At 43.3% G+C, this 21832-nt stretch overlaps 1 protein-coding gene across 2 annotated transcripts in view; it reads right to left on the bottom strand.

Annotated features, from left to right (window-relative positions):
• ARHGAP39 (Rho GTPase activating protein 39) overlaps positions 1 to 21832 on the bottom strand; it is a 189494-nt gene that overhangs the window by 147713 nt on the left and 19949 nt on the right. The gene's annotated exons all lie outside the window — the stretch shown is intronic.

The raw sequence follows: 21832 nt of genomic DNA, 5'->3' as shown, positions 1-21832 counted from the left end.
AAGGTGGGGGTCCTTGTTCACATGGATCCACAGTAATAAGCAAACGAAACATAAAAGTCCTTAGCACTAAAATAAAATCAGGTGGTTTATTCAGCCATTTCGATACTTGTATGAGAAAGACTATTACACGTGTTAAAGTTGCTTGTTTACTTTGACACCCTGTTTTTTTTAAGTCATGAAGTCAAGACTAAAATTATATATTTCAGGGGATTTTAAGGCATCTTTTGAGACAGACAGAGAGACTAGGTGCAGGTTCTGCATGATATATTATGAAGTACCTTATCCCCACCCCCCCTCAGTCTGTCTAACAAGCGGCCATATTATGAAGTACCTACCCCCCCCCCCTCAGTCTGTATAACAAGTGGTCATATTATGAAGTACCTACCCCCCCCTCAGTCTGTATAACAAGTGGTCATATTATGAAGTACCTAACCCCCCCTCAGCCTGTATAACAAGTGGTCATATTATGAAGTACCTAACCCCCCCTCAGCCTATCTAACAAGCTGCCATATTATGAAGTACCTAACCCCCCCCCCCTCAGTCTGTCTAACAAGCGGCCATATTATGAAGTACCTAACCCCCCCCCCCTCAGTCTGTATAACAAGTGGCCATATTATGAAGTACCTAACCCCCCCCCCCCTCAGTCTGTATAACAAGTGGTCATATTATGAAGTACCTAACCCCCCCTCAGCCTATCTAACAAGCTGCCATATTATGAAGTACCTAACCCCCCCCCCCCCCTCAGTCTGTCTAACAAGCGGCCATATTATGAAGTACCAAACCCCCCCCCTCAGTCTGTATAACAAGTGGCCATATTATGAAGTACCTAACCCCCCCCCTCAGTCTGTATAACAAGTGGTCATATTATGAAGTACCTAACCCCCCCCCCCTCAGTCTGTATAACAAGTGGTCATATTATGAAGTACCTAACCCCCCCCCCCTCAGTCTGTATAACAAGTGGTCATATTATGAAGTACCTAACCCCCCCCCCCCTCAGTCTGTATAACAAGTGGTCATATTATGAAGTACCTAACCCCCCCCCCTCAGTCTGTCTAACAAGCGGCCATATTATGAAGTACCTAACCCCCCCCCCCTCAGTCTGTATAACAAGTGGTCATATTATTAAGTACCTAACCCCCACCCCCCAGTCTGTCTAACAAGCGGCCATATTATGAAGTACCTAACCCCCCCCCCCCAGTCTGTCTAACAAGCGGCCATATTATGAAGTACCTAACCCCCCCCCCCCTCAGTCTTTCTAACAAGTGGTCATATTATGAAGTACCTAACCCCCCCCCTCAGTCTGTATAACAAGTGGTCATATTATGAAGTACCTAACCCCCCCCCCCTCAGTCTGTATAACAAGTGGTCATATTATGAAGTACCTAACCCCCCCCCCCTCAGTCTGTATAACAAGTGGTCATATTATGAAGTACCTAACCCCCCCCCCCCCCCTCAGTCTGTATAACAAGTGGTCAGATTATGAAGTACCTAACCCCCCCCCCTCAGTCTGTATAACAAGTGGTCATATTATGAAGTACCTAACCCCCCCCCCCCCTCAGTCTGTCTAACAAGTGGCCCTATTATGAAGTACCTAACCCACCCCATAGTCTGTATAACAAGCGGCCATATTATGAAGTACCTACCCCCCCCCCCCCCCCACCACCACCTCAGTCTGTCTAACAGGCAGCCAATCAATCTGGCTGGCAGGAGCTGACCAGTCACAAATCATTTAAAGGACACTCAACACATATAAAGTACTTCAGCTTGCTGAAATGCTTTGTGTGTGTCCCCTCTTCATTTTACAAAATCAACAGAAAGTTACACTTTTATAATTTATCCTTGTTACGCCCTCTGGCTGTCAGTTAACAGATCCAGTTACTTCCTGGTTTGTTTAGCTCAGTAGAGAAACTCAAGTGGCCACAATTGCCCTGAGCTCCTGCCTTGCAAAGACTTCTCATTAAGCTGCATTGGGAAGTCTGTGATTGGACAGACACAGAAAGTCTGGGCGGGGTTACAAGGGGAGGGTTTACAAAAGCTGCATACAAAAGATTTGCAACTTTTACAGTCTGTTTTTAGATATACCCCCATAATTAAATGCATTCATGCTTTTACTGGAGTAGTTCTAAGAAATAATGTGGTGGGGGGGGAGTTGTTCTTTTTTTAAGTCTGTATGTGGGCAGCAGAGTGTCCCTTTAACCTGAATTTTGTCAATGTGGATTTAGTGAACTATGTCGCTATTGAGCCAATAATGTGGGAAGAAGCATGGAGAAAGCAGTGTTTGATAAAAACCCCATCATTCCGCTGAGATTGTTCTTTTATATGAACTAAACTGAAGATCTTTTCACAAGATGATTTGGGACATAAAACAGGAAGTGATTATTAATTCATCATTATCCTCAGAGAACAATGTAAGGTTCACGAACACTCAGCACACACCACAGGCAACAAATGTGTGTCTGTCTGGTTACAACAGCTGCACACATGCAGAATTTGGGAAGGGATATAATCACAAACATCAGAGGAGGGGAGGGAAACTGGATGAAAAAGGTTCAAGAGCAATGCCCCACCACCCCAAAAGAAAAAGTTTTTAAGCCTTGCCAATTATAGTGTAGTAAATCCAGACACTCCTTTTACAGATCATGACTAGCTTCCAACTAATCTTCCAAAGATAAATGACAAAACACGTCACATATTATTCCAGATTTTTTTGCTTAAGTAGAATTTCCAGTAGTATGGGACATTTCCCTCTAAGAACCTTTCGATAGCTTAGGCAGATAATTGAGCAGTTAGACTGCAGGAGCATCAGATATACACCAAAACCACTATATTAAGCTACGATTGCTTTAGTGCTTATAGTGGATCTTACTGCAAAATCCCTTGTTTCTCTTCAGAGGAGGAAAACACCTCAATGTCTCACCTAAGATGGAGGTAATCAGGATCTTGGGGGACAATAGCTAGGAGCTAAGGAGAATCACTAAATGTGTGATATGGTTGGCCTGACCATAACCCCCAGTCTCAGAAGACCTCTTCTTGGAGGTATGCCATATATATGTACTCACACGAGCGTCTCACGTTAACCACCACATTCCTCTCTATGCAATCCCCCTTACCATGGGATCACCTTCACTCTGTCTGTTTTATAAAGTGCGAACTGTGGAAAATAGACAAAGGAATTGGAACATTTTAGGCCAAAGTGATTCCATTTCAACTACTGGGTTCTTCAAAACTGGGACAAACCAAGGTCAAATCTGCGGATAAATTACTTGTCTAAACCCTTTGAACCCCAACTGCGTTGTATATTGTCTCCTGACGCTTTCCCACTTCGCCATTCTGAGTACTACGAACGTTCTCTTTAAATATTTAATGAAAACCTGAATTCCATTCATCAAACACCATGGTGTGGCATTGGATGTTTACAGAGGGTTATATAATTGAATGTCACACGTTTCAAGCTCCTGTTGTATAGTGATAGTATCCAGTGATTAGCAGAAAATCCTGCGTGTAACCCCCCCTCACACAGTCATTGAGGGCTCACTAAAGACAATAGTTGTGCAGGAGGCACATCATACTCTCACCCAGGGAGGTCTGTAAGCAATTAATTCACTGTGTAAACCAGACACCCAACCAGGGTAAAATGTTGCCGATTCCCAGGATGCACTATGGGCTGGGATACGGATCATTCATCACAAACAATAAAACTATTTAACAAGCTGACAATCAGTGCTGCGACATGCCCCATACACAAGGGATCCTCTACCTGGTAAAATCTCATTACCCTGAGCCAAAATTCAGGTCTCTGTGGTTCATCCCTAGACTGTCAGACTATGCTGTGAAATGCCTTATGGTGAGGAACCCACAAAAGACCAGTTGGCATTGACAACTCTTATAACTCTCAGTCATTTCTCTGTAATAAGTAAGCACTGATAAAAGGCTGTAACAGTCCTGTAAACTACATTACAAATAGGATTCTGTAACTTGTGAAACAAACTCACATTATCCTGAGCCAGTATCCAGGCAATTGGGGGCTATTGCAAGACTGGGACAGATAAAGGTAACTGCATAAGATTCAGAGGTATATGAAAATCTAGCTTGTTGTGGGACTAACTCCTAGAACGCACAGCCACTCTATAGCAACAGTTATCTAGGTGACTTCTGGAATGGCTTTTGTTGTATCAGCCAATTAGTGCCGCAGCAACCCGTGGTTACCCAAGAGATATTGAACCACAGTATGCCAAAAGCTTGCCAATGCTTATCTACCCGCAAAGTTGCCCTTTGTACAACAACGTATCGCTACAGACAAATTCTGGGATATAACAAGAAGGACTTGGGAACAATAATAGGCACCAGATGTAGCAACAGTGAGCAATGTCAGTCAGGAGCTGCAAAGGCCAGTAGGGCACTGTCATGTAAAAAGGGGAATTACGTGAAGGAAATAGATTTTTTTTTTCCTCATTGATCATTGGTCAGAATATGCACCACAATCTTAGGTACCAGAGATGCACTCTGAAACTAACAAGGGGAAGGGAAGATTTAGTCATGAAGAAAGACTAGAAATCTTGAGATTTACTTTAGAAAAAGGCATCTAAATTTTATACAGGGTCTGCACAAACAGCTTTCTGGTAACATGTTCATTATAGGAACAATATAAGAACCATAACTACTACAGACCACTGTAGTGGTTATTGTTCTAGAGGTTTCCTAGTACCATCCCACCGTCAGTAGTCAAACCATTGTAGTACAGTTTTACAACTTAATGGGTTCCCCCAGTGGCTCCGAGCATGCACCCAACACTCTCATTCAATGTTCCACAATACCATCAGGAATGGACCAGACGCAGGGTAAGCAGTTATGGGCATTATAAGTGACCCAGACACGTTGTCGCATCATATTAAAAATGGTTTGACTACTACCAAGACTACTACTAGTACCATAACCACTACAGCAGACTTCAAAGTTTTTAGAAATTGTAGAGGTGGGAGTGTAAAGGTGTATTTAACAGATCAATGGTGTTATTTGGTATATACTCTACTCTTGAAGCCGTTTAATATATAAATGTGATAATATTAAACTATGCAAACATTAACCATTGGTTGACTTGGAACCAGATAACGTGCTGTAAATAGTCCGTATCCAACATTAATGATTAGTTCTCCGTCACAGTCCAAGAACCTACACATTAACCAGCTGTCCTCTGAAGAGGCCTTTAATACAATGCACCCTGCTACAGATCAATTAGTCCTTTAATAAATTAGCTGTAAACACTGGTTAAAAGCGTGCACAGTCAATCAATAACGCCACTTAGTGAAATAGATGCACGGCTTCCTCTAATACATCACAAATACTAGTGAACAGAATCTTGTTTAAGGAAAGGCGTAACCTGGGGTTAATATGGGTGTGTGCATGGCCAATTAGCTTGTGAAAGGGTTAACCAAAATTGTAAGGAAGTTAATTCCAAGATGGCGGCTGTTGGGATCTTAGGATAAAGTTTCTGCAGAATAACCCAACCCAGATTTAAAAAAAAATTTTTTTTTAGCAAAACATGAGAGATGTAAAGGTGGAGAAAAACACAGCATGGATAAGAGGATAGCACCTGTAATATACTTTTAAAGTGTGTTAGTTGAAGCAACGATTTAAAACCAAACTTGCTACGGCACTGTTTTAATGTGCTTTCAAATATCCGTAACAGCAATTTAAATCAAGTGAATTCTTACGTCCCACTCCCTCTCCAGACCCCACTTTTGCTTTTATGACCCACATAAAATGTGTTTTAAGGAAGTTAAGAGCTACAGTTAATCAGCTAAAAGGAGTTAATCAGTTAAGTGATTCACTTACTAGACTGTGCCCAGCTTCTGTACGGAGCTGGGAGTGCCTCAAATCTGCCCTCATTGGGTTTTGGTTGGATAACGTGGACAGTAACAGCTGCTGCATATTATGCGTGTAGGACAGAATGGTATGTACCTTTAATATCCGTTCTATTTACCCTATTATGGAACTCTGCTCAGGGCCTGACCGTGACACAAATCCAGCCTGCTAGGTGTCTTGGATTTAGGAATGAGGCACTGAATCTGGTCACATGTACCAGAACCTCTCTCTGAATCATTCTCACCCGGACGTCGATTAGTCGCATGCTGATCTTGTCTCCCAGGGCTGATCAGCCGTCAGTGAGCGTGGGCACAGTATAATGGCGTATAGGCCATTTTAACATTTTCCTCTAATAAAGGAATACAAGTTAACAGAAGTTTAATATCCAAACATGTAAACTGGAGAACACTTTCATTATTTCTTAGTATAAACGTATCGGATAATAAATGGAATTATTACACTGTATTTAATGATATGTTTCCTAGACGTACATTATAAAGGCTGCTTCCTCATTTAGAGATTTTCGAATCCTTTTACTGTTCGATGCTCGGTCATTTTTCATTCTTGGATTCCAGTGAGTAAGCTAATCATTTAAGATGCAGTAAAGAATTCATTTCTGAAGTGGGTTTCTTGGATAATATACATGGATATGACATCACCCACATCATAAACAAACAGTGCGCTGGTGGCAGCCCGCAGGATTCATCGCCTCCTCGCGCATTTCCATTTAATATACCGTCTCCCACATTATTACAAAATCCAAAAGAAGCCATTTAGTTGATAGCAATTTTTGAGTGCTATACGGCTCACAGACATTTCGCGTTCTACTAAAACAGCGCTGAACCCTGACGCAGGAAAGATATCCTGAAAACCCATATACTGACATCCCAGGCCGTGTTCTGCTTACATGTCAGATATTTTAAAGGGTAGGCAATGTGAAATGTGTACAAACAATCTGCCACTTGGCAGTTTCGAAGAAAGAAAAAAAAATAAAAGAGAACGCAAAAAAAAAAAAAAAATTTACGGCCTGGGAATTTGTAATATTTTTTTAAAAGTTATACTTTGGATAAAAAATTTTTTTGTTAATTTGGGAACGGTCTCTTGTGAGAGTTTGCAGGACCAAATAGCTAACCAAGTGTTCGCTATGCTTTGTGGTTTTTATTATTTATAAAAGCACCAACAAGATGCGGGCATGTAAGACCCGTGAGACGCAGGCCGGGAGATGATAGGCACCTTAGCTGTATCCAGTAATAGTGAAGGGCGGCTGCGACCTGTTTTTGAGATGGAAGCAGATCGTGTTTCCATACACACTATCAGGGTAATCAAGTTAAAGAGGCCGAGAGCAGAGCAACCCCACTCCCTCCTGAACTCCCTATATTAACCCAATACTGTGTTGTATTGGGTTCCACACATCTAGCAATTCATCAAGGAGGGAACCTTCAACACAGGTACAACGTAGCACTGAGACCCTCACCTGGAATAATGTCACAATACAAAATGGATCGCATTATTGCTATGAATTTGACACAAGTTCCCAAACAGCAACGTGCGTCACAGATACGTTTTCGTTTGCGATGGGCCATCTCTCACACTGTCCCAGTGGAGGAGCGAAGCAGAGTCTGTCATTCCCCGCATCATTTTACGTTTGTGAGCACGCACTTACACAAATTGGGTTTTAGCATCTATAAAAAATAAAAAAAACAGCTTTGCTATAGAGACAATTTAATTTCATAGCGCTGTCTATATTAAAGGAATAAATCTCTCTGCCATGCAGTAAATGGCTCCATTTAGTAATTAGGATTCTGCCATCCAAGCATTTCAATGTTCCTCCTAATAATGTAAAGAGGAGCTTTACATGCCCAGAAACACAAGCATCTCTGTGTCGGCCATTATGATGCGGACACAGGGCAAATAATTGATAGAGGGGACTAGAGGTTTCTGAAATAAGACAACAGTAGGCGACGGACTATATTAGGGATTAATTCATTCCCCTCCACCCCCCCACGGAGCCAGAAAATATTGCCCAAACAGTATCGGGTAGACCTTACAGAGACCAGCAAACAGAATAATGAAATGATCTGTACGAGGGCCATTTATTGTAATGTTTACTACATATCCCTATATTTACCAAGTGAGGGTTTGTGGGTTCTGAAATTGGAAATTAAATGTAGAAATTGAGAGCTCTTTGTAGTGAGACTCAGCGCCTCCAGCTCAGCTCCCTGTCATTTATTGTTATAATCTCTGTCCATCGGCACCTGGCTGTCAGCAAAGTCCCCCAGAGTTTCCAAGTGTCGCTTTTTCATCAGCATTTTATTGGACAGATCTTTCTTTATTCTGGTTTTTCACCAGTCTCATTTTTTATGCTCTAACCATGGTTTAAAAAGTGAGCCACGTTTTCTGCAGTGTAAGAGATTTCTCCATCCTTGCGTCACATTTTGTCACCAGAAACGTGTATTATTTCAGCCACTTTACTTTTAACGATGATTTTATAACCGGATGTAACAGCGTTCATGTCATTGCTCTCATTCTGTATATATCCTATATAATTTAGCACTTTGCTAAATCACCAACTCCCTGTTAAAAGTTAGACATAAACCAGAATTCCCAGTTTGCTGGTACACTTAGAATCTTAGTAATTAATTGCAACATTCTTATTATATATTAAAGAAACACTCCAAGCACCATAACCACTGAAGCTCGCTGTGCAGATAATGGTGCTACTTTGAAAGTTGTCAGTTTTTTCATTGTTTAAATTCTAACATGGGGTACACCGGGCACTGCTCCCCGCCTGCACTACTAATGTCAGGGGTTTCTAAGCAGGAACAATGAAGGGCTTAGTTAACGGTCACAGTGATCAGCCAATGCGCTAGGCCTTGCACTGCTAGGCCTAGCTCGGGAGAACGAACGGAAGCTCCTGCTAAGGAATTTCAGCTGATAATTTCTTATTGGGCATGTAAAGAGGGTTAAGTATGTTATCCTCCCTCCAGCCGAAACATTGAGGGGTTCCGACTGCTTTGGTATTGGCACTATCTTCTCTCATTTGCAGTGTGTGGCAGTGGAGAGACAAACTACTATTTATCCTGTTCTAAAAACATTTCCCTCCTAGTTCGTGGTATAAGTTTCCCCAAACACAAATAGATTTCCCCAGTTCGGCAGGTACAATCTACCGAACCACCCCTGAGGCTCATTAACTAAGAACTAACCAAAACATTATGTGCTCTCTCTGTGTGGCCAACGTTCGTATAACCGAACAACACGTGGTGTGGAAATCGGCAGCCATCTTGTCTCACGAACGCAGGCAGCAGCACTTAGTCGTCGAGCATATGGAACTCAAAGTCTGATACATGCATGTGCGAACCTCGGTGATCTTGCGTCAACGCCTGCTTCTGTTCCCGACAAGACAAGAAAGCGCTGTTCGGTAAGATTGTTCACATGAACTAGGCCAACAATCGCTAGCTATAAGCCAAGGGAACCGTTCGACATTTTGTTAGCTTTGGAACTCCCAAAACTTTACCCGGTGGCGATTCCGACACTTTGGGCGCTCAAATCCAGGCTATCCGAGGATATAATACTTGTGGGGGTTCCTATATGTGTTGTGTATTTTGGGGTGTTTTTGCATAATATTATGTACCTCTAGTGCCTGGGAGATAATTAGGTTAAAGGGACTCTCCAGTGCAAGGAAAACAGTTTTCCTGGCACTGCAGGTCCCCTCTCCCTCCCACCTCCCATCCCCGGTTGCTGAAGGGGTCAAGACCCCTTCAGTGACTTACCAGAGGCAGCAACAATGTCCCTTGGCGCTGCTTCTTGGTCCTCCCAAGCTCCTCCCCGTCACCACGTCAGCCGGCCGTGGAGACTGATCACGCCCGCCGGCGGGGGAGACCTAATGCCACGCACGAGCATTAGACCTCCCCATAGGAAAGCATTGAAAATGCTTTCAATGTTTTCCTATGGGGATTTTAGTAACGCTGGAGGTCCAGCGACGCTATAGCACAGAAAATATGTGCCATAATCCCGGAAGTGCCCTCTAGTGGCTGTCAGGTAGATAGCCACTAGAGGAGGAGTTAACCCTGCAAGGTAATTATTGCAGTTTATAAAAACTGCAATAATTACACTTGCAGGGTTAAGGCTGGTGTGAGTTGGCACCCAGACCACTCCAATGGGCAGAAGTCTGGGTGCCTGGAGTGTCCCTTTAAGCAAAAGCAGGCTCTCATTTCCCCAGGCGCCTGGGCGAGCTTACTGTACAAGTGAATGGAGACCCCATGCTGGGGGTCCGTGTATATAAGCTGGCCACTGGGGCATAATAAAACATTCCTTGTACCCTTCAAGTCTTGGCTGATGTTTAGGTATATCAGAGCTGTAATCACATTACAACTCGGGAGATTTACAACAGATATACTCAGTTGGAATACAGTCAGGGGATCCGTTACAAGTGGTATGTAATCCAGTGGTTTTTCAGTCATTCACATGCGGATTCTTTTGTAACTTTGCATAACTGGATATTTAATTATTAAATGACTTTGCTACTTTAGATTTAGATTTGTTTTATTATAAGTTGCTCTTGTATTTGACTCATATTTATCATCCTTTCTGGATTATTTTTTTTTATACAGTAGTTTTTTATACAGTCATGAGAGAAATAAATAAAGTAGATCCTCTATGAAAAGACGTACGTTTATGATTTTAGACCCTGGGGGGAATAGGATATTCATAGTGAGATGCCCTAACATTGATCTCGGAGTTAGAGGTGTTTTCATTTATACATGTCCTCCCCTCCTTTGTTAATTTAAGAATTATGGCTCGCCAATGTTCGTAGTGGAGGCGGGATGGAACAACCTTTGAATAAAACAAAAACAACCCAAAACAGTTTGACTATGTAGCACACTCACCCCTTTAAGAGAGTTTGCCAGGAGTTTTTGGAGGAGCCTGCTTGCCCGCCTCCTGCCCGGTGACTATGGCCCCTGGGGGTATTGCCCTTTAAAAACTTTATTTGGGCACATGGGATTGTTAACACACTTTTTAATTCCATGAGAAAAGGTGCCTCTTCCCCTCCCCATTTCTTGTCCCATTTTCCCCCAGCAGGGCGTTGTCCCAGGGACACTGCCAGACCAGTTGAAACTTGCTGCTTTGTCCATACAGACTGCTTTGTTCCTCCTCAATCTCTCATCAGCCCTTGCTAATCTCAATCTCTCATCAGCCCTTGCTAATCTCAATCTCTCATCAGCCCTTGCTAATCTCAATCTCTCATCAGCCCTTGCTAATCTCAATCTCTCATCAGCCCTTGCTAATCTCAATCTCTCATCAGCCCTTGCTAATCTCAATCTCTCATCAGCCCTTGCTTTAACCCCATGGCGATTTTATTCTGTTCTTGGCATCTGAGCGCTGTTCGGATATATTGAGTGCTCAGATCCAAGCTATCTGGGGATATATGTGGGGGTTCTGTTATATATAGTAGGAATTATGTATTTTTAGGTATTTTACGGTTGTTGTAAATGGAGACATGCCCTGTACTGGAGATAGGTGTGATAACTTACTAACTTTTAAACCACTGGAGGGAATTGTATGATTTTTGGATGTGTGTGTGTGTGTGTATTTGGAGTATGCCGATTCTGAAAATGTATGTTTTATGTGAATGGCATGTATATTTGGCAAGTCATTAAAGGGAAACTCCAGTGCCAGAAAAACGATCCGTTTTTCTGGCACTGGAGGGTCCCTCTCCCTCCCACCCACCAATCCCCGGTTACTGAAGGGGTGAAAACCCCTTCAGTCACTTACCTGGGACAGCGGCGATGTCCCTCGCCGCTGTCTCCGCCTCCGCGACGCTCCTCCTAGTGATTACGTCGGCCGGTGGGCGAGACTAATCTCGCTCACCGGCCGAGGAGACCTAATGCGCATGCGCGGAAATGCCGCGCATGCGCATTACGTCTCCCCATAGGAAAGCATTGAAAAATCATTTCAATGCTTTCCTATGGGGTTTTGAGCGACGCTGGAGGTCCTCACACAGCGTGAGGACGTCCAGCGACGCTCTAGCACAGGAAACCTGTGCTAGAACCCAGGAAGTGACCTCTAGTGGCTGTCTAATAGACAGCCACTAGAGGTAGAGTTAACCCTGCAATGTAAATATTGCAGTTTATGAAAAACTGCAATAATTACACTTGCAGGGTTAAGGGTAGTGGGAGTTGGCACCCAGACCACTCCAATCAGCAGAAGTGGTCTGGGTGCCTGGAGTGTCCCTTTAATGTTGTGTCAAAATTTATTTTTCCTGCCTGTGATGATTACATTAACCCATTGTGTTCAGTTATTATATCACAGGCAGAGGGGAGGATTTTGTGGGAATGAATGGGAGTGTTTTACTTTATTGTACGGGTTTTATTTGTTGTTTTACAAAACCCTGTGGGCGGTACTGTGTGTGTAAAATGTGCATAAAAGCAGAGTGTTGGATTAAAGCTTCAGTTCTACTTCACCCTCAATTTGGAGTGCCGTCTCTTATTGGGGGAATCTGCTATAAAGGATTGCTATGCTAGTCATTCTCTCTTGCGATATCACTACTAAGCTCTTGTAAGAGCTTGTGCCCGTCTTGCTCTCTGAAGGAGTCTACGGTGGTTATGGTGTCGGCTGCAGTGCTTGGAGCCCTCAGGAAGCGCTAGGAGCATCCTTCAACGGAGGTACCCAGGTGATCCGTTACAGACTACTTACAATGGTGGGTTGCTAAAGTTAACCCAGCACCACCCCCACTACAGCAAAGAGCAGTGGTTATGGTGCAGAGTGTTCCTTCAAAGCAGGCCAGCAAATTAGCTTTTTTGTAATTTCATTTTTATTTTTGAATAAATTTGAATATATTTTGATAAAGTATTCACAGAAAAACCACAAAACACACAATTGCGCGAACATTGGCAGCATGTAAGTAGAGAAGAAGCAACGCTTTCAGCCCATTTCTAGAACACTTTAATAATACGAACACACTGAAGACCAATAATGAAAGTCACTTTTCAGAGCTCCGATTAATCGCTCCTATTGTGATTCTAGCTTTTGTGAAATGCCAGCAGTTTGTGCAGCAGTTTTAGGTCTCTTGTGGTTTTTCTGTTATCATTCATGGTTTAGTATTTACAAATAAATATAGGAATATTAACAAATTTTAAAAAAGGCAAGCTGCCGGTCTGCTTTAAGAAATACAGGAGGACAACAAGCAATAATAACTTTAGAATACTATATTACGAAATGTATATTAGAAACAGACTGAGAATTCTGGGTTATGTGTAAATTGAAAGGAAAAAATGGATATAGCTCCATTAGTGTGCTACAACTGCACTGGATTCTTATGTACGTTGGTAAATCTTTCAAATTTAAGAAAAAAAACAAGTTATGGTGACTGCTCCCCTTTTACACTTTTGCGCACCGTTTAGAAAAGATCTTTGATAAAACTCCCTCAGGTTTTCCTTTTCTCTTCCTCAAACATAACAAAAGCTTAATACAAGTTATAGGCAATATTCGATGTTTTAGTCAATGGCGGATTTTCAATAGAACTACCGTAATCATGAAATGATATAATATTTCTTTAAAGACAAATCACAATACTGTGCAGACACACAGACACACAGACACACTGTTGGTACATGGCCCAGATAACCCCAAAGTCTTGTACTGTGTCTACCTGAAGCCAAACAGGAGGGAAGTTGGATCAGCTGGGGATAATCACAGAGATTAGCAGGATATTATGATTATATCCCCCAGTAAATCCTGCAGCACTGAGGCCTCGTGGGAACATTGCAAGTCATTACATGAACAATATCCTACCTGGAGATTAATAACGTACAAAAAGGAAACGTTCATGTGGTGGGGGGACCTGTGCCCCCTCCTGCTATAAATCGCTCTGTATGAGGAGCCCATCAGTAGACATTAAACACGTAAGCATCTGGAGAAAAAAAATTCTTATGTTGTGGTATACGGCCATAGCCTTTCAGTACAGAATATACTGTGGTTTCATTACCCCCTCCAATTGCTCAGTGAGCGAGGCTCACTGCCTAGGTGTTCTCTTTTACATTGTAAATACCAATAGCGGATTCACCATACAGACCGTGCCGGATACATTGTAATTACTGAATAATACCGATAGCGGATTCACCATTCACAGACAGTGCCAGATACATTGTAATTACTGAATAATACCGATAGCGGATTCACCATTCACAGACAGTGCCAGATACATTGTAATTACTGAATAATACCGATAGCGGATTCACCATTCACAGACAGTGCCAGATACATTGTAATTACTGAATAATACCGATAGCGGATTCACCATTCACAGACAGTGCCAGATACATTGTAATTACTGAATAATACCGATAGCGGATTCACCATACAGACCGTGCCAGATACATTGTAATTACTGAATAATACCGATAGCGGATTCACCATACAGACAGTGCCGGATACATTGTAAATACTGAATAATACCGATAGCGGATTCACCATACAGACAGTGCCTGATTGTCAGGATCGGGACAGGGATCCAACACGCAAAGTACAAACAGGTACAGGGTACGTATACCGGACCTTAGAATGGCCGGACTAACGTACAGAGAGTATAGAGAATGGTCAGAGACAAGCCGAGGTCGAGGGAACGAGAGGACAGGTAAGCGAGGAACAAGCCGGGTCAAGGATAACAGAGGTAAACAGAGTAAGTCAAACAAGCCGGGTCGGAACCAAAAGGATAACTGAAAAACACCAGAGCACTGTGTGACTAGACAGGCTAGAACCACGACAGGGCAATGAGCAACAGGGCGAAGTATGTTTAAATACCCTGGCTAGAGAGGATAGACACGCCTCCGACGAGTCCTGATTGGTCTCCAACGGATTGAGTGACAGGTCGTTCCGGATTGGCGTCATGACGTCGGTCTCCGGGGACCATGCTACATAAGGAAGTAACTCCCTCGCGGCCGGCGTTTATGTGACCGGGTCGACCGCGAGGAACAGGGGAAACATGGCGTCCGGACGGATAAACGTCTAAGTCTCTACCTCTCTCGGAGGTAGAGACCTCAGGTACCCTGACACGGATACATTGTAAATACTGAATAATACCGATAGCGGATTCACCATACAGACAGTGCCGTATACATTGTAAATACTGAATAATACCAATAGCGGATTCACCATACAGACAGTGCCGGATACATTGTAATTACTGAATAATACCGATAGCGGATTCACCATACAGACAGTGCCGGATACATTGTAATTACTGAATAATACCGATAGTGGATTCACCATACAGACCGTGCCGGATACATTGTAATTACTGAATAATACCGATAGCGGATTCACCATACAGACAGTGCCGGATACATTGTAATTACTGAATAATACTGAGAGCGGATTCACCATACAGACCGTGCCGGATACATTGTAAATACTGAATAATACCGATAGTGGATTCACCATACAGACAGTGCCGTATACATTGTAAATACTGAATAATACCGATAGTGGATTCACCATACAGACAGTGCCGGATACATTGTAATTACTGAATAATACTGAGAGCGGATTCACCATACAGACCGTGCCGGATACATTGTAAATACTGAATAATACCGATAGTGGATTCACCATACAGACAGTGCCGGATACATTGTAAATAAAAAAGCAAATAAGGCCTTAATCTTGACGTGTGGTTTTAAGAACATAATGTCTCCACCAGCTTATGTTGTCCAATCTGTCTTCATTCACTTGAAGAGCGTTCACTCTTTGGTTTCCATGGAAACTGACAGTCTGATACAAGAATCGTAGTATTTCTATACATATTCACAGTGAAAAGTATAATGTTTGTAAAAAAAATAGCAAATAAAATAAATACACAGCAGGTAAATACAAGCACGGTAAGTAGTAGGTGGAACATTAACCCCTTATGGACCGAGCCAAATGTACACGTTGTGATCAAAACAAACAAAAACTTGCGCTATATGTCTGTTCAGGCGTAATAAGCCTCTTTTATATTAAATGCACCCACACTTATTATATATCATTTTATTCAGAGGAAACAGTGATTTTATTTAACATCAAATATTTAGCCAATAAACAAATTTAATAGGGATAAAATATTAAAAAAATGGGAGAATCTTTTTTTCTCAACATACAATGTTTCCACTCAAGCCCACGCGACCTATTTCTAGGACACCGTGGCGGCGGCTCGGACTGGGCCCGAGGAGGTCGGGAACAGGGGTACCCGACTGTGAGGATGCGCGAGCTATAGGCATAGAAGGCAGTAGATTCCAGGGAGGCGAACCAATGTCATCACTAAATGCTGACTGAAGCAACAACTAGGGAACTGACCGTACAGAGCAGTGACCCCAACGTATGACATACTAGACTGACGAGGGGACGGGAATATAACATACGCCCTGCGACACTCCAAGGCACCGCATCAGACGTCTGACTGTTGGACTACTACGATAGACAGACACACCCAAACCACTTCTGTTGCACAGGTGACTCCTGGAATTCCCTTCTTTAGGAGATCCCTGATTAAGGTGCGGATTTGAGGGGTGGCGTCCTTTGCAGTGAAATGTATGTGCTTGGAACTTACAATCCTGCCTGCATCGCAACACACTTAGTTCACCCAATACCTACATATCTCAGACGCTACGCCCAACTGGGGATGCGCAGGTTCTCTCAGCCATATGTGTCAAATATAAACATGTTTGAGATTGAAGCTATTACCTAGTTTCTTAGCTATAAGGTCTATACACCAGGTCTCTTAGAAGGACTGCGGAATGGGGCTCCGAGATATCCCCTTGTTTCAACTTGCTTGATCGGTTATTGATGTTACTGGAACTGTTTTAGCTCTTAATGATGCATCTACCTATAATCGTTTAAATTGTTTAATTTGCCTAAATTGCCTACGCTTTATTGATTGATTAACAGCTTTATGATGCTTGCTGTATGTCAGATGATCAGAAGACAACAACGCTTACTTTCAATGTTTTTCTCCGAACTGACTAAACGTATGTACACTGTTGTGGTGTATAAATATTTGTGATTCTGTACTCACCTGATCGTCGTAATAAAGAATTTACAAAAAAAAAAAAAAAAATAATGGGAGAAAATAAGACTTTATTTTACTCAACATTGTCACTGCGAAGACAACACAGTAATCTATGCGAGCAAATCCGATATATCGCAGCTTGAGGCTGTGCTCCAAGACTAGGTTACAAAGGTAGAAAAGTGGATCACAAAAAACAAACACTTCCTAAACACTGACAAAACTGTCATAATGATCTTTGGAACAGTACCTAAATTACACAATTCCCACCTATCCATCAAAACTAATTCAAATAGCACACTGACCGCAGTCCACTCTTTCAAATACTTGGGTATGTTGGTAGACCCCAATCTATCTTTTGGCCTCAACTTAGAACAACTTGCATCTAAACTTTATCCAAAACTAGGTGCCCTGTACAGAAACAAATCCTGCCTAAACCCTACAGTAAAGGAAAAGATTGGCATCAGCATTTGCTGTACAATCATTGATTATGGGGATGTAGTATATGCACCTGCATCGCAATCCCACATTAATAAACTCAATACATTGTATAACTGTCAGGATCGGGACAGGGATCCAACACGCAGAATATAAACAGGAGCTAGGTACGTATACCGGACCTTAGAATGGCCGGACTAACGTAAGGAGTAAGCAAAGAATGGTCAGAGACAAGCCGAGGTCGAGGGAACGAGAGAGCAGGTAAGCGAGAGACAAGCCGAGGTCAAAGGATAAGAGAGGCAAGCAGGAACGAAAACACAAAGCCGAGTCAGAACCAAAAAGACAAACAGTAATAAGAGCACTGAGTGACCAGACTAGCTAGAACCACGACAGGGCAATGAACCATTATACACATCCCTATTTTATACCTTGACTCTTTAATTGATGACTCCGCCCCTGACGAGCCCTGATTCGTTGTTCGGGATTTGATTGACAGGTCGGGACGTGATTGCCGTCATGACGTCGGCTACTGAGCGCCGCGTCATAAAAGGAGGCGGAGCTATCGCGGCCGGCGTGTAAACGGCCGGGAGAGCTGCGAGGATCGGGTGAGTCAGCCCCCCTGAGAGGACGGCCGTCTGAAAGTCTAACCTCCTCCGAGGTAGAGACTCCAGGTACCCTGACAATAACTCGTTCTGCCGATTTGTGCTACAATGTAATTACAGGACTCACCATTGTGACATGCTAAAATAACTAAACTGGCTGTCGCTGGAATCCCTTTATCTTTCCAGCCTTGTGTTTAAGAGCTTTTCTGGGACACCCCCACCCTACCTGATTGGGGGATGACTTATTGGGGGATGGCTTATTAAGCTGCTCAAATCCCAAAGATCCCCACAGAGAATCAGTTTGGGAGTGAAATAATCAGTGTGAGCATGAGTACAATAATGTTAATAAATAATGTGTTAAAGGACCACTATAGGCACACAGACCACTTCAGCTTAATTAAGTGGTCTGGGTGCCAGGTCCATCTAGGGTTAACCCTGCAGCTGTAAAAATAGTTTCAGAGAAACTGCTATGTTTACACTAGGGTTAATCCAGCCTCTAGTGGCTGTCTCATTGACAGCCGCTAGAGGCGCTTCCGCGCTTTTCACAGTGATTTTCACAGTGAGAAGACGCCAGCGTCCATAGGAAATCATTGAGAATGCTTTCCTATGGACTGACTGAATGCGGGCGGGTCTTGCCACACATGCGCATTCAGTGGAGGACTTCGGAAGAGGGAGGAGAGTCCCCAGCGCCGAGGGAGCCCGGCGCTGGAGAAAGGTAAGTGTTTCACCCTTTCCTCCCCCTTCAGCCCAGCGGGAGTGGGACCCTGAGGGTGGGGGATGCCCAAAGACCCTATAGTGCCAGGAAAACGAGTTTGTTTTCCTGGCATTAGAGTGGTCCTTTAATAGCTGTCGGATTTTAGTCAATGACTTGTTAAAACGCGGTTTTATCACTTTCGTTGTGCAGTACTTGGTCAAAATGAAATAATAAAATGTCTTCATTTTTTTGTTCACAATCCTTAATCTGGCTAGTGTCAGTCATCCATCAGGGACCTGGAACTGCAAAGCTCCCATCATTGAAAACTACAACTCCCATGATGCACTTTCAGTGTTGTTATAGTTTGCCAAGTGCTGGTCTATAAATAACGGCTGCCAAATAGCCAGCAAATCGAAGAAATCAAAATATATAAACCCAGGTTTTCGCAGAAGTAAACACGACAGTTTGACAACCCAAATAATACTATTATAAGAATTATTTATTAAGTGCCCTATTATATAGGATTGGAAACAGACAGAAAATGTAAGGGAACGATAGTCAGGCTATCCATACAAGAATGTATTTAAATATGTGCCAGAAAAACAAACAAAATCTAAATGGTTAATATACATAAATAAATGTATGGAGGAAAGTAAAGTTATAGAAACAATTCTGTTTTTTTTACCAACAGAAGTCCGTTTGGTTTAGAAGAAACTTGTTCTAACGTTATTCCCATAGACTGGGTTGTGAATTCGGATATTACCTTTTGCATAAAACTAATGCTGGTTCTCCATATGGGAAATTAAACGCTCTTTGTAATTTATAATAAATATATATATATATATATATTTATTTTTTTATTTTTTTTATTTTTTTAACAAGCCATTAAACTTCCTTTACAATTTCTTAATCTCATGTATTCCACCCATAAACTATGTTATCATTCAATCTCGCCCACATGGAAAAAGCTTTAAATCCATCTAGGCTACACAGGAACTTTACAGCAGCCAGAATTAACAATATCATTCACTTAATCAACCACAGACCCATACATCTCATCATATGGCAGGATTCACCCCTAGATCCATACACCTTATTCAATAGCAGGGTTCCTGTAGCGGAGCTCTCTGTACCCCGGATGGGTACCTCCGCCAAAGACCGCTTCCTAGCTGGAACAGGGAAAAACCTCAGCGCTTCTGCCCCAGTTGCCGTGGCTTAACTGGGGTCCTCCTGGAGCAGGATAGGGGACTAGCTCAACTCCCTCCCAGGGACACACAGTCCTTACAAGGACTTTCCCTGCCGAATCCTAACACGGGGTACTCCGCCTGGCTCTTAGGTAGCATTTGTTACCCTTTGTCTCAGGCACCTTCCCTCCAAAAAGCGCTCTCCTGGCAGATTTCAAAGTGATTCAAAACCGCAAACCAAGTTGTCCGTGAACTGCACTGTCACTTCATGCTCAAAACTGTTCCATAACATTCGCAGCTAAGTCCCGCTGTGGTGACCGGGAACGAACAAAGTCCTCATGCCGAATTTAGTTCCATAGCGGTCGTGGCTAAGTACCGCTGGGACTATTCGTGTGTTTGGTTCATGCGAACGGCCGCCAGAGAGCCAGCGTTTGGTTCTATTCGCATGAAGGGAAAGTGCTGAACCAGGAGCACCCAGGGAGAGCTACTAGTGGCAGCTGGGCATGGTAACTCCCAAACCTGCACCGTAGTCGGTGGGCAGGAGGCCGGCTTCCACACTCCTCCAGGAGTCCGTGGCAAACGTACGTGGGAAGGAGCGTTTGTCACAGCTCCCACCACCCCTAGACCCATACACCTCATTCTATAACAGGGTTCTCATCACCCCTAGACGCATACATCTCATTCTATGACAGGGTTCTCATCTCCCCTAGACGCATACATCTCATTCTATGACAGGGTTCCCATCACCCCTAGACGCATACACCTCATTCTACAGAGAGGGGGAAAATAATTTGATCCCCTGCTGATTTTGAACGTTTGCCCACTGACAAAGAAATGATCAGTCTATAAATTTAATGGTAGGTGTATTTTAACAGTGAGACAGAATAATAAAAAATAAAAAAATCCAGGAAAACACGTCAAAAAAGTTGATTTGCATGTCATTGGGTGAAATAAGTATTTGACCCATTCGACAGGACTTGTCGGCAATCAGCAACCACAGAGGTCAGATGTTTCTTGTAGTTGGCCACCAGGTTTGCACACATCTCAGGAGGGATTTTGTCCCACTCCTCTTTGCAGATCCTTAATGTGCTTCTTCTTGAGCCACTCCTTTGTTGCCTTGGCTGTGTGTTTTGGGTCATTGTAACGCTGGAATACCCATCCACAACCCATTTTCAATGCCCTGGCTGAGGGAAGGAGGTTCTCACCCAAGATTTGACGGTACATGGCCCCCGCCCATCGTCCCTTTGATGCAGTGCAGTTGTCCTGTCCCCTTAGCAGAAAAACATCTCCAAAGCATAATGTCTCCACCTCCATGCCGTGTTTAGAGGAGGAGGAATGCTGCCTAAGAGCTCGATTTTGGTCTCATCTGACCAGCCCACGTGTCCAACACACTGCACCCATGGCATTTTAATGGAATTCCATCATTTAGATGTTCATTGGCAAGCTTCAGAAGGGCCTGTACATGTGCTTTCTTGAGCAGGGGGGCCTTGCGGGCGCTGCAGGATTTCAGTCCTTCAAGGCATAGTGTGTTACCAATTGTTTTCTTGGTGACTATGGTCCCATCTGCCTTGAGATCATTAACCGTGTAATTCTGGGCTGATTCCTCACCGTTCTCATGGTCATTGAAACTCCAGCAGGTGACATCTTGTGCGGAGCACCAGACCAAGGGAGACTGTGTCAGGATCGGGACAGGGATCCAACACGCAGAGTACAAACAGGACAGGATACGTATACCGGACCTTAGAATGGCCGGACTAACGTACCGAGAATATAGAGAATGGTCAGAGACAAGCCGAGGTCGAGGGAACGAGAGGACAGGTAAGCGAAGAACAAGCCGGGTCAAGGATAACAGAGGTAAACAGAGTAAGTCAAACAAGCCGGGTCGGAACCAAAGGGATAACTGAAAATACCAGAGCACTGTGTGACTAGGCAGGCTAGAACCACGACAGGGCAATGAGCAAATGAGAGAAGCACTGTTAAATACCCTGGCTCAGAAGGGTAGACACGCCTCCGA

The sequence above is a fragment of the Pelobates fuscus genome, chromosome 4 (genome assembly GCF_036172605.1).
Source record: "Pelobates fuscus isolate aPelFus1 chromosome 4, aPelFus1.pri, whole genome shotgun sequence".
Classification (NCBI taxonomy): Eukaryota; Metazoa; Chordata; class Amphibia; order Anura; family Pelobatidae; genus Pelobates; species Pelobates fuscus.
The sequence above is the reverse complement of the archived record's forward strand: the minus strand, read 5'-3'. Positions and strand labels throughout refer to the sequence as shown.